A 13,902-nucleotide genomic window follows, 5' to 3' on the forward strand; every position below is an offset into this window, starting at 1 on the left:
AATTCCCATAGTTACATTATGCCACCTGCTTAGCCTAGGTCAGTTTGGCTTCTTACTTTTTCCGTACATAAGGGGAGTTTCTAGGGAATGTTGGACAGAATTAAACTTGTGAAAGGACCTCAACCCTCTTAATGCTGTTCCTCTCCCTTTCCTCCACTTCCACAATGAATATGAACAAATTACAGAAAAATTAAAAAGGGCATAGGGACATAATGGATGTGGTGTCCATGTGCCCTCTTGTACCTAGAACCACTTTGCTCCACAGTTTTGCTTTCACTTGCTTTTGCTTCACTCCACAATAAAATTTCCACTCCTTTTGAATTCACTGTAATTCTTCCACACATGTATCTACATAGCTTATAGTTAGAGTGTGCTTTCTGACAAGAAGCCTTTGTGCTATCCCAGAATAACACCACGTTTGTCACCTGTACTCTCTTTGCCTGTGCTGTTCAGATGCAACAAAAATTAAACCAAATTCTACACTCCAGGGGCACATCCAAATGAGCACGGATGGGTGGTATGTGGCGCCGCAGACCCATCAACAGCCCTGTACACCGCATGTGCTGCACATGCAGGCATTCTCTGCACTGCTAATTTGTAGTGTGGGGGAGAGTTTTTGACACTGAGAGATCCTGGTGTCAAAAAAACCATTTCTTTAAAAAGCAGGGTGGTGTTTGTGGCGGTAGCATGCGCCGCTGGAAACTGGAGCTTGGCTGGCTGGAGCTATGCTCCAGCTACTGGCCAGGCTCCATACTGCCAGATTGCCAGGCTGTAGCTCCCAGAGGCCCTCAGGACCCCAGGTAATGCTACTGGGGCCAGCCCAAGAGCTGGCCTCAGCCTTCCCTACCCCACCCAGGGCAACATGCCAAATGCCAGAGCATGTGTGTGTGAGCATTTCCTGGGGAAAAGCAGCCCAAGTGCCGCTGCTGTTTTTACATGCACCCAGGGAAGTACATGTTCCCACTCATGGGGATGTGCCCTAGAAAGGCATAAACCCAACATTTGGCCCTCACCTCCGTTCTGGTACTTCACTAATCACTTTGCCTTGCTACTCATCCAGGAGAGAATACAATGCATTCTCTCTTTCAAATGCATGAAACAGTTTAGGCCTGCTCCTTATGTCCCCTCAATGCTTCCCTGGGCTACTTTCTATCATTCTTGTCTGCTAACATCTCCCGCCACAAGAAGACTTGCTACTCTTTTTTTCAGCCTCCTTGTCTGCACAACTGTGCCACCAACTCATTGGCCTGCACTCTTTTATGCCAGCTGTTTCCAAATGGCTGCTTAAATCAAATTTGAGAAGGTAATTAGCCATCTACTAACCCTTCCTGGGCTGCTGCCATCATCAGAAAACTTCTTTTAATGAGCACAAAAGCTGCTTTTAAAAATATTTCAGAAACAGTAGGCAGAGTTGATTGATTTTTTTTCACTGAGACTTTTTTTGATGAAAAATGTTTTTTAGAACAAAACTGATACTTTTATTTTGGTTGAAAATTCCCCACTTCTCTCCCATATCCCCTCAGAAAGCCTTGAAACCAAGTTTTGGCATCTTCACATTTTGAAAAACAGGATTTTCAACAAAAATGTTGCAAACAAGTTTTATTTTAATGCTAAAAGAGATTTGGGGGTTTGGTTTGCTTCCTAAAGGAAAAATTAAGCAAAACAATGGTCATAGGAAGGCTTTTATGATTTTTAAAAATTTTTTGGAAAAAAAAATTGGTATTTGCAATTATCTCGAACAGTATATTATAGGCGAGCAGGGATAAGTGATGGTAGATAAAGTGAGTAACTTTTCATTTCCTTATCCTACAGATAAGAAGTGGGGTAAAGAATTTAATACTCCATATAAAACAGTACTCATAATGTATCATTTTGTCACCTTCATAACTCTGGAAAAAAATTGCACCAAAAGAAAGAATCAGTATACACTGCTATTATTATACACTGAATGCCAGTTGTGATTGAAGTAATATCCTCACTGTGGGGAAATCACTGACAAACTCTCCCCCACACATCTGCAATAAAAAGCACTCTTTTTTGCCTTTGCCATGTATCCCCCCTCAGACCCTAGACTTGATTTCCCCATCAGCTGAAGCATTTTCCCCTGCCATAATTTCACTCACGTTCTTTCCTTTAGCTATGAGCCTCATTTAAATTAACATTCAAATCAAAACACATAGAATTTGAAATGCTCACAAATTTCCCATGGTTCATCCTATTGCAGCAATTTTAAGTTATTCTTTTCAACTCAGTGAGTTCAGAATCTGTTACAAATGGGTAATATTGGAGCATCATTAACATTTTAATATAGTTTTATTATTATTTTTATTAGCCTGTGTCCTGCTTAAGACTCAAGACTTTATGGAGTGCAAGAGTTGTGCCCTGACTTCTGTACACAATGTACTGAAAATCAGTCCCTAGTACACTTTATTGAACTGCTAATAATTTTGAAGCCTTCTCCAAAGAGTCATGTTTTCCTTTTCCTAAGTGAATACTATGTATAAAACAAGTTCCTTGCCAAGTATTTTTTCTCAGCCCAATTAGGTGTGAAATGTTAAATATACCTTATAAAAATGATTCCTTTGGATTATAAATTCAACCAAGCACTCATGAGCTCTCTTGTTCTCGGAATATCGGTCAGGAGAACAAGAACAGCCAAGTATGCACAGTAGTTCCAGGCAGTGCACTTCGCAGTTTCTTGATTTGCAATTCATGAGCTAAATATAAAATACCACATTAAAATATAGAGTATATGCAGACTATATATGGGGATAGTATAATTAATTGGAAAGGCCTCTGATAATAAAAATGTATCTTTATCTCTCTTGGGTCACTTTTATTGTAGAATCTAAGCAATGCTTGTTCTTTCATGTATGCTTGGTTTCCCAACAGCTCTGTGAGGTAGAGAAGACCTATTATCTCCAGTGGATAGAGGGGGAACTGGGGCAAAGAGAGTTTACGGACCAATAAATTATAAGTTATAAAGGGTCAAGACCAGCCGTAAAAACAGATAACTGCATGTTTTCTGCTCAGCAGTAAGTCCCCACCCCCTTGTAACTTAGGGGAATTTGTTTGTCAATGCTCTAAAGTGACTTGCCATATCACAGCAGAAGAGGGAACTGAATCTGTGTGTCAAAAGCCCCAGACCGGTGTCCCTACCACTGAATAGCCCTTTCTTTTCCCTACTCCCACCATGTCCCTGGAATTTATAGTAACATTCCAATCATTCAACAGCTTCAAACAACGATACTACTACTACAACTACTAATGGCAACATTATTAGTAATACTATTAGTAATGTTACATATAACCTAGGCAGTTTTTATCTGTGATGACTTGCATATGTGACTTGTGGCTCTACAGGTGAACATCTCCAAAATTTATATATGTAGTAAATACTCTAAGTGCAGCTTTTAGATGTTCAAAAGTATAGTATAGATATAAGATTGTATAGGAAGATATGGTTTGCTATGTATTCACTGCAGTTTGTCAAGGGTATCGGGTTCCTACATGACAACTGAAAGCAGAATATAAAAAGGAGCAGTAGCCATGGAAGGCATGCAGGCAGGTAAATCCTTCCCTGCCTGCTCCCCTGGGACAGACAGCATGGGAATCCACAAGTAAGGGTGAGGAGCTGGGAGGCAGGAGGAGAGGAGACTGGTGGGGTAGTGAGTGGATATCTGGGGTGGGCAAGAGGGGAGACTGGGCCTGATCTGGGCCAGCAAGAGAAAGGGGGATAGGTGGGGGGGTTACACTAAGGTGTAGCCTAGTGTGGCTACAACTTGGTATAATATGAACTTGGTAACATGAATCAGAGATAATCATGCCCTGAGTGGTGTAACTTTGAGCCACCTAATGAGCGCTTAAAACTAATTTCAGGTGTTAAGTGTCAACAATCCGGGTGTTAAGGGCTCCAGGAGCTATCCAAAATTGCTGTTTAACAAGGCCCTTAAATAGTAATGCTATAACTGTATTTGCCTTCCATGACTGGAGAAACTGCCTACCTGCTTACAGATATACCTAGTATGCTAGCTGGTGTCATTCAGTGACAAACCAAGATAAAGCCCAGGGGCCATTCCAATGGGACATGTAATCCCATGCTTGACTTCAAGTCAGTGAACAGTCACTGAAGCCTCAATACCTGATATCTTAGAGGAAGTTGAAAAAGATCCAGGAAGACACTTCCTATCTATACTTGAAATAAAAATATACATACCTGACAAGCATGGCAATGTCACAGAGTTTGAAATCGGATTCTCTTCATGGACACATGAACAAGTTACCCCAAAATATAGAAGGGGAAGAATTTACTTTCCATCAGCTGCTTTGTGGTAACCGGACAGTTACCATGAAGCAGCTGATGCACTGCAAATCCCCACCCCCTCTTGTCTCACGGCAACTAGCTCATGTGCACGTGCACTAATAATTAGACTGTGAAATCTTCAGGACAGACTTCATGTATTTGTACAAAACCCATATATTTGTACAAAACCTTGTATAATAGGGCTATGGCTTCTAGATGCTATTACAGTGAAAACAATAATTACATAACGCAATCTGCAAGGAAGATGCCAACACTTTGAACCACATCCTATTCATAAATGTAGGAAATCCTAGAAGAGCAATCATCCCAAGATATAAGCACTAGTTCTAGTTCTCTGCACCTGTAAGAATCACATCCACCATCAGCATTATGGAGGATGTAACTCCAAAGGACATTGTTAACTTTTGCTATTTCTGCCAGTTAATCTAGTGTAATTGTAATTGAGTTTTCGCTCCATCTGCTGTAAATGCAATAGAAGGGATTGCAACAATTGTTTTGTAGTTTTACCTGAATTGCCCGACTAATGAAAAAATAGTTAGTATTAAAATTTCAATTAGATACAAGCCAAAAAAGAAATGATTATCAGAAGCAAGTCACACTAGTATTGTTATTTGTGCGCAAAGAGGTAAGGCAAAGGGAGAGAAAAGAAAATCTAGAAGGGAAAGAAGTTTTATTTTATTGCATTCAAGGGCTCACGGCCTAATTTTTCCACTCTGTTACACTGCTTTTATGTTAGTGAAACTCTCTTGAAATCAATGATGTTACATTAGTGTAAAACTGGTATCACAGTGGGAAATCAGACCCACTTTCAAAAAGGACTCACTTCTAGCATGCTTGGCTACATCTAAACAAGCATGGACATGCAGTTAGTGGTGCTGCAGACCCGTAACCTGCTGCACACCAGATCACATGTGGCATGGGCATTCCCTGGGGACAAGTAGCAGCAGCATAAGTTGTGCCACTGCTACTTATCCCTGGGAAACAAATGGCCATAATGTCTGGACACAGCCCTTGAGAAGAAGGTTTCATTAGAAGTTATGTAGGTTCAGTATCCCACAGTAAGCCCTCACCACCTTGTAGAAGGGATTTAATAGTTGCCTTCAACTACCTGAAGGGGGATTTCAAAGAGGATGTAGCTAGACTGTTCTCTGTGGTGACAGATGACAGAACAAGCAACAATGGTCTCAAGTTGAAGTTTAGGTTAGATATTAGGAAGAATTTTCTCACTGGGAGGATAGTAAAATACTGAAACAAGCTACACAGAGAGGTGGTGGAAGATCCATCCTTGGAGGTTTTCAAAACCCGGCTAGACAAAGCTTTGGCTGGGATGATCTACTTGGGGACGGGTCCTGCTTTGAGCAAGGGGTTGGACTAGATGACCTTCTGAGGCTCCTTCCAACCCTAACGTTCTATGATTCTGATCTAAGCACTTGGATTCCAATTACTTATAGACAAGCCCTAAATTACCCCGTGACCCCTACAAACTGTATTGAGATGTCTGAACCGGGTAGTGTGAGGAAACCTAGTACACTACTGCTTATACTGGACTCAGCAGGACAGAGAAGTCCAGTCTTCAACACTGTCAGCTTAGCAATTAGACCTTGCTTTTTAAAATCATAAATCAAAACAGTCAAATCCCTTCAAATTCATGAGATGACATTTTTAAGGTTTGTTGAATTGTTCTCATTGCTGGATCTGTGAACAGGTTTACTGTGTTGGTACTGTCTAGAACCTGGAGTTCGAGGAGTTCTGTTTGACTCTCAGGCTAAGTACAGACAGTCAAAAAGCCTATGCCTGAATTGATTCAGTATTTGCAGGTTAATCTAAACTGCAACGATTAAATTGAAACTGAAGTAGACAATCATTTACCTTTGATTCAGGAAATGCAGCCACATGCCTGCAGGTCAGAAGCCAGGGTGTACTAGAATATAGCTCTCTGGCACATAGTCAGTATGGGTTGTGTATTTGCTTCCTCTTCCTGCTGCCCCTGAGGTATCTGAGATTCACAGTCCAGAATGACAGCAGCAGGACTCTGCAGGGTTGCTTATCACTTCCTTTTCCTGCTTCCAAGGGATTTGTAGTCCACAGTTTCAGCTATCAGTAAGTTTGATCAGGGGAAGGGGTGTTTAACCCCCACTCCCTGGCTCCAGACCCCGGCCAAGTTTGCTGGGGGGGGGCAGTCCCCCCCCAAAACTGAGCTGCATTAGCAGCTGGGCTTGCACCCCGCTCCCATACCCGCTTTGTCAGCCAGCCCTCACCTTTCCAGCTAGGGAACACCATGTCTTTGCATACAAGTACCAATACTGAGTTAATTGCTGTTGCCTTTGACTCCCATAGTTATGTTTCCTTGTGATTAAATTTGTCATCCTTTATGCATATTAATAAGAAACTTATCTGTAAAAGTCAGTCACTGGGAGAAACAGAATGAGAGGTTTGGTTTTTGTTTTTAAAACATAAAAAAATATAAGAGTTGCACTTGGAATTCATTGTTGAAAAAAGAAAAAGGGGGTTATCATACCTGGGAGTGGAGGAGGTTCATGGTGTATCTGGGCTGGGCCTGTCTAGTTGGCTGTTCTGGGCAAGTGCAATGCCAGAGAGAACATCTGTGAGGAATGCCAGCCAGAAAATAAGAGATACTTCTGCGTGTGGTTGCCTTCCACAGAAACCCAACATTTCTGCAACTTGGAAATAGAAGACAAAACCTGCTGCTATAGCAATGTAACTTTTTGAACAACCTTCAACTTAAAAGTAGTAATTAGTAAGGTGGTCTCAGTAGACAGGTGTTTTGCATGCTGCACTACCTCTACTATGGATACTAGCATAATCTATATTAATCCCTTGCCTGTTGTACTTAATAGCTCTGACTATGAGACCAACCCCCCCCTCCCTCTGCCCAAACCCCAATTCCACTAACATTTGCTGCTATGAGAAATGACCAGCAACCTTGAGGAATAATGTATTGATCCTGGAAGCAGAATGGCTTCAATGGGAGGCTAAGATTCTCAGTATCCCACAAGAGACCTGGATCTTGATATCCCTGAATCAGTATTGCAATGCTGTCTATGGTGCGGGACTACGTTCTATGTAGTATGTCATACTACAAGGTGCTCAACATTTGGCCCACAGGACAAATGTGGCCCATGGAGCCTTCTTATCTGGCCAACAGGGATTCCTATGGGTCTAGAAAATTGGTGGTGGGGGAGCGGTGGATATTAATACGGCTACCCTCCCCCCTGCCAAATTCCCAAGCCCCATGTATGCCATCTTCCCCTGCTGGAGTGGTCCATGTCCTCTCCCTCTGCTTCTCAATTGGGGTTGGGCCATGCCCCTGTCCCCCCAACAGGGACAGGGCACGCTCCTTTCCTCTGTGAGGCCAAACTGGGGCCAGCCTGCTCCCTGCACCCCTCCGTGCAGCTGGATGGTGCCTGCCACAGCCATCCCAGGGGTCAGATTGGGACCACTAGCTGGATCTCCCATCCAGCCTGCTGGGCAAAAAGGTTGGGCACCACTGCCATAGTACGTTATGTAAGTAACAAATGGATATATGTAATATGCTGATGTGTATTCATATGTCAATATGTAAATAATATACTAGTACATAGATTCCATAATATGTAATATGCTTTGTTTTAAAGTATTTTAATAAGACAATTTCCTATCACAGTCCCCAGAAATTAAGGCAGACCAGACAGTGATTAGATTGCAGCACTGTTTGCAGATTAGGATCTTCTTTGTAATAAGACTGCTTTATCTGTAGGTATTATCTGTTGCCTCTTTTCTCTTTACAAAATATACTTTTAATATCCTGTATGGATAAATGTTACCCCTGACAGGACATCTGACTCAGAAGAGCTTTAAAGATGGACATGTACTTCCAAGTCCTCAGTCATCATTGAGCCAAGGTAAAACCTTGAGACTTTGGCATGGTCACTGATAAAAAACACAAATTCTTCCACTGGTACAGGACCACAAAATTTCCCAGAGCACCAGAGTGACTATGATTGTGATGTACAGGATATAAGCAGGTGGTTAACACAGCCATAAAGAGAGTGGGGCCACTGGGTCTGGGATTATACTGATCCAGTGTTTACAAATATTCTTTAGTGAGACCCAGGGGATTCATAGATTAAAGCCAGAAGGGCTCCTGTATAATACAAGTCTGACCTCCTGTATAATACAGGACATAACACCCCAGAATTAATGTCTGATCTACAGCATCTTTTACAGAAGCATTCGCTCTTGAGAAAATCTTTTTGTAGTAATTTGCCATTTCATCCTTCCAGTTATACCTCATACTAATCCCACTCCAAGACAAAATAATCATAATGGTTTACTGTTTTTAATTCCCTAAGATTTTTCTTTCCCTATTTATTACTTATATTTATTTTATATTAGAAGCATCTGAAAATGCATTAGGTGATCTCACCAAAGAAAAGTAAATATATTTTAATCTTGCCATAAGATGTAGAGGCTCCCCATCACACTAGGCCTTTTGTGAACATATAATGGAATACAGTACTCACCTGAACTCATAGTGGTCCTCAACCTTTTGGCCCTGTGGCTTTCATGAGTGCTGCAAAGTGAGGCTGCAGGCTGGATTGAGTGCTGTATGTCAGGATCAGGCCTTGGAGCATGGCATGACCCCCTCCCTGCCCCTAATGTGAGAAGTGAGTCCTTGGGCCCAGCACTGTCACCTTCCACCCCTGCAAGCTAGAATTGGTCCATGGGGGCCCAGAAACACCCCACTCCATGCCAGCACACTGGGATTGGGTCCCAAGGGGGCTAGCACCACCCCCTCATAGCTTCCAACAATGGGATTGGGCCCTAGGGCCTGATGCTGCCCCTGCCTGGCCCTGTGTGCTGGGATTTGGTGCCCAATCCAGTGTGCAGGCCCTGGGGCTCCTGCTGGGTCCAGAAATTTGGCAGTGGGGGTTGGTGGCATGGGAGCAATGCCACCACTTTCCCATCATCAAATATCCAGACCTGTGGGGAGCCCTGTGAGCCAGATGACACAGAGCCATGGGCTGGATCTGGCCTGCAGGCTAGGAAATTGAGCACCCCTGCTCTAAATAGACAAGTGTGTCAAGGAAATAGAGATAAAGTGAGTTGTGCAAGGCCAGTGGCTGACCCAGTAATAGAACTCAGGGCTCTTGACTCACAGTGCTGCATCAGGTTTACCTGGGCACCTTTTACTAGCCTGAAATTCACTATTATCTAAATGGACAGAAGGCCCATCTATTTAAACAGTAGTCTTCACGTGCCTGACACCTCCTCCAACACATGATAATTTGAGTCTGCTGAAGTGTGCTAATTCTGCATCACATGTGTTTAGCATTCCGCACTTCAAAATGGTAGAGGCGGTGCTTTAACCAAAAGTTTATAGAACAAGACTTAGTTACAGCACCCGCTCCCACCATTTTGAAGCATGGGACCATTTAAATACACAAGATGCTGTGGGCGCTTCAATTAGAGCAGCTACTGAGAGCCACTTTAATTAAAACAGCTCTCCATCCCTACCCCGGAGCATGTCTTAAGGGGCCACCCTGCTCTAACTGGTTCAGAGAGGCATGAGCTTTCAGAGGTAACATACTACATCAGACATTAGGAATGGATTCCTAGAAAAAAAGGTCTTGTGTGTGCTTCTCTTCAAATACAGCAGGATTTTATGCAGCATACAACTGTTGAAGGAATCTTGAATGGAACTCTCTATTTATCCAGCATCCCAGCACCTTGGGATTAGGGGCAACAGAAGTAATAGGATACATTTTCTAAGGCATATTGAGAGAAATAGTCTCAGGAGATCACAAGGATGTTGAAAAGACTCTCTGCTTTGACCCAGCAACAACTCAATAACAGCAGGGGGCTTCTCTACTGTCAGCCAATAAATAAAGAACTGATGACTAGAGGATTTAAAGGTCACTGTGGTTCAGTAGCAGGGTCAGCAAGTTCTACTTCCTGCTGGGGACTGACTTTGGGATTTGAGCTGGAGTCTTATCTCACTAGGTACTTCCATGGCCCCTAGCTTCATAGTGCATAAAAGGGCAGATTGTGTCTTCATTTATACAGCTCTAAGGCCCAAATAATTCCACTGAAGCCAACAGGGTTACATTGGAGCAGTACCGGCGCTAGCATGATCAAAATCAGCCAATAAGAATGGGGATCTACTGCATAACAACTCATTTTAGAAGCGTGGGCAATTTGCTCATGCTTGTCATATTAGCTTGTACAGTGTTTGACTTGATGACTGCCTGGTTTAATTAGTTTAATTACTAATGTACAGAACATTGTCTGAGTGATTATCCTTGGCATTCATCACTATGCAAAGAGGGCCACTGGGATTAAATACTTGGCAAATACTGGGATTATTTGCCAAGTCTGGCACACAACTCTAATGGCTTGCACTTAAAATGCTGCATCAGACTAACCTAGCTGGAATGCATGGAAGATTTTGAAATAATTTTCTATGTTTTCCTCTCAGTCTATCCTTCTTCCCTTCTTTCTCAATCAATCTGCCCTCCTGTAGCAGACAATTCCAGAATATACTGTTGTATTCTAGATTATTACATGTTTGTATTAAGACACTAAAGTTATGTCTATAACACACCACGGACATAGTACAATGGTTGTTCTTAGTTGTCAGTGTGCTTAAGACTAGCCACTAGGTATAACCTGGGCAGTGTTCTGTGTTTTAGAGCGTATAAATTGGGTAGACATACTCAGGGGCATCCCTGCCAGGGCATGCTGCTGCTGTGGAGTAAACATATCCTAATTTGCAAAGTGAGCACTTAAAAGTTTGAAATTTTCCTGTACAAACTTAATTCAGCCACTGTATGTGTATGCGTGTCTTTACTTATGTGAGCAGAGAGAGGTATCTGATACAGTGAGCGCTTGTTCTCAAAAGCTTATGCATCTGTCATTCAGTTAGTTTGTAAGGTGCATTCCTACCCTGCCTTCTGCCTTTAAATATGTGAGCATGCAGCATGTTTTCCTGAGGACCTTTGCCTTATTCTGCACACAGTTTGAACAGTGCTCAGTGAATGAGCAGCTGTTCAATATGTTGATTATCTTCTTGTTCAATGGCCCCATCATATTTTGTTACCAAATTTGCCCATTACTTGGGGGTGTGCTCATTAATTAGGGATAGTTTCTAGGGTCTTGGTGATTCTGTCAATGTGCTGCTTGTGTTACTATACAGAGCTGTATTTCTCCCTTCTGCAAGCCCTCACCCCCAGTGGAGCTATCTTGCAGGACTCAATCTCAATGGGACTGGGTTCCTCCAGTCACCGAATCAGTCATACACACAAACACACACAAATTAACGTGACACGCCTGACCTGGCCGGGCTGATCAGCATGGACAGGCTGACACCCTCATATGCCAAGAATCAGTTCATAAGAGCAACAATAAAATGCAGTCAGACACAAGCACACAGGTGAACAGAATCCCTCTAAATCCAGCTGGGTGTCCAGCTGACACCCTCATGGGCCAGCATTCAGTTCATAAGGGCACGTCTGAGTCAAACTGGGTCAATCAGCCTGTTCAAGCTGATCCCCTTATGTGTTTCAAACTCAGCACGTCCCAATCTTTGGCCTCTTGATGAGCAGACCCCACAATATTTTTGGGCTTCACAGGGATCTTTAGCTTAGGTAAAAGAAGCGTTGCTGCAGAGCACGGGAGGAAAGAGAAGCAGAGAAGGAAAAATATACCCAATTACTACCAGTTTGACTATAAAAGTTATTTATTGCTAAGCATATGAAATATATAATAGTACTAGTAGTAATAGACATGCAAAAGAAAAACAAACACAAACAATGACAATACTACCCTGGTTTCACTAAGTATTTGGGGAAACTTAGCTCAAGCTTAACTGATACAGTTCAGGTTCAGAAGTTTATGCCTGGAGAGACGAGAGAGAGAAAGCGAGTGCTGGGATCTCACCTAGTCCAAGGTACTCAGGCTGCAAAGCTGACAGGCACAGTCTATAGCACAATCCTTGGAGAGAGATGATCTGTTCTTCCAGCGTCTCAAGAACGACAGGGGATGGTGTTAGCACAGGAGTTTTCTTCTTCTTTCTTCTTCTCCTTCTTTCCTCCTGCTTCTTCTTCTTTAAGCACACACACTTTTTACAGCTTTTTATACCCTCGGTTCAGCTGCTTCGAAGCACCCTCAGTAGTGTAAATCATTGTCTTTTTTATTGACAAGGGGTTATCTGGTTTGGAACATCTCAAGAAACTGATTGATAATCAGGAAACACTTAAGATTAGGGAGTAACCCAAATACTTGGGAGCCAGCTTGAGATTCCTATGGATGGCAGATATACTGATGGGATATCTCATGGTTTCTTCAGGAACAATAGATAGCTTGCAGCATCAGGATTTTGGATTTTTAATTGTTGTGCACAAGCCTCAGCTTAGCATGACTTTTCCAGATCTTACTATAGTCTTTTAACAGACTGAAGACAATTATTGGGGTGCTCATAACCTTTTGTGGAGAGGACTCCCACCAGTCGTCTTGGGAAAAGTATGACAACACCTGTAATTAGGGCTCCAGCAGGCTGGATGCTGTGATGAACCCTTAACCATTGTTCAAACGTTGCCCATACCCCCTCTGACTCGGTCTCTTGCCTCAGCATTCCCTAACCTGGCAACCGAGTTTTAGTCAATCAAGTTTAAATAGGCCTCCCATAGTGGGACCGGGGAATGTACGGCCCGAGATGCCTATTAAACTTAGAGCTGTGTGTGTGTGTCTGGGGGGGGAAAAGTCCTTAGCAAATCCAGATTAGAACTGGTCTGATAAATGCTGAGCTGGGTGTGTGTGAACATGGGTTGATTAACATTTGAAGCACAGATTTCCCATCATGCAGTGCTCCCCTGCTTCTCTGTTCCCTAGAATTCACTGCAGTCTCTGCTTCAGGCTTTCTGTTCTCCATCTCTCATGTAAATGAATGGTCATCTGGTTCCATCCTGGATGTAAATGAGACCTAGGGCAGTTGGTTCACTCTTATCACCCTTATCTGGAGGGTCTTAGGTGTGTCTCTCACTGCATCTTAATCAGTTTCGTTTAGGTAGAGGAGGGGAGGGGGGTGAGTCCTTGTGAGTCAGACAGATTGCATCCTGTGCCAGGGTTGCCCAAGAATACAGAGCTGAGGCGTAACAGTATTTACTAATCAGTATTACAACTCTTCTCTGAATGCAAATTTATTAATTTCTGCATAGGCTTCTTTAAAATATCCAACACCGTTGCACCCAACTACTTCAGAAACATGAATCCATTTCCACAACACCTCTGTGAATGGCGGGGGCTTATATTATTCCAGGTTTTGGATGGAGAATTCAGCCATACAGAAATTGTAGGGGCCCTTAATTTCAGGCACCTAAAGTCATATTTTTCAAAGTACTTAGCAATATACAGCACTTCATATATATCGAGTTTTGACATCAGTTGCTACTATAAGTGCTCAGAACGACTGAATAGCCAAATAAATATCCAGATTTATCCAATTAAAGTCCAGGCTCTCAAGTCAGGCACCCAGGAAAAGAGGAGCACATAATTATTGACCACTTTTGAAAAGCTTTTTT

This window comes from Alligator mississippiensis, chromosome 3 (genome assembly GCF_030867095.1).
Source record: "Alligator mississippiensis isolate rAllMis1 chromosome 3, rAllMis1, whole genome shotgun sequence".
Taxonomy (NCBI): domain Eukaryota; kingdom Metazoa; phylum Chordata; order Crocodylia; family Alligatoridae; genus Alligator; species Alligator mississippiensis.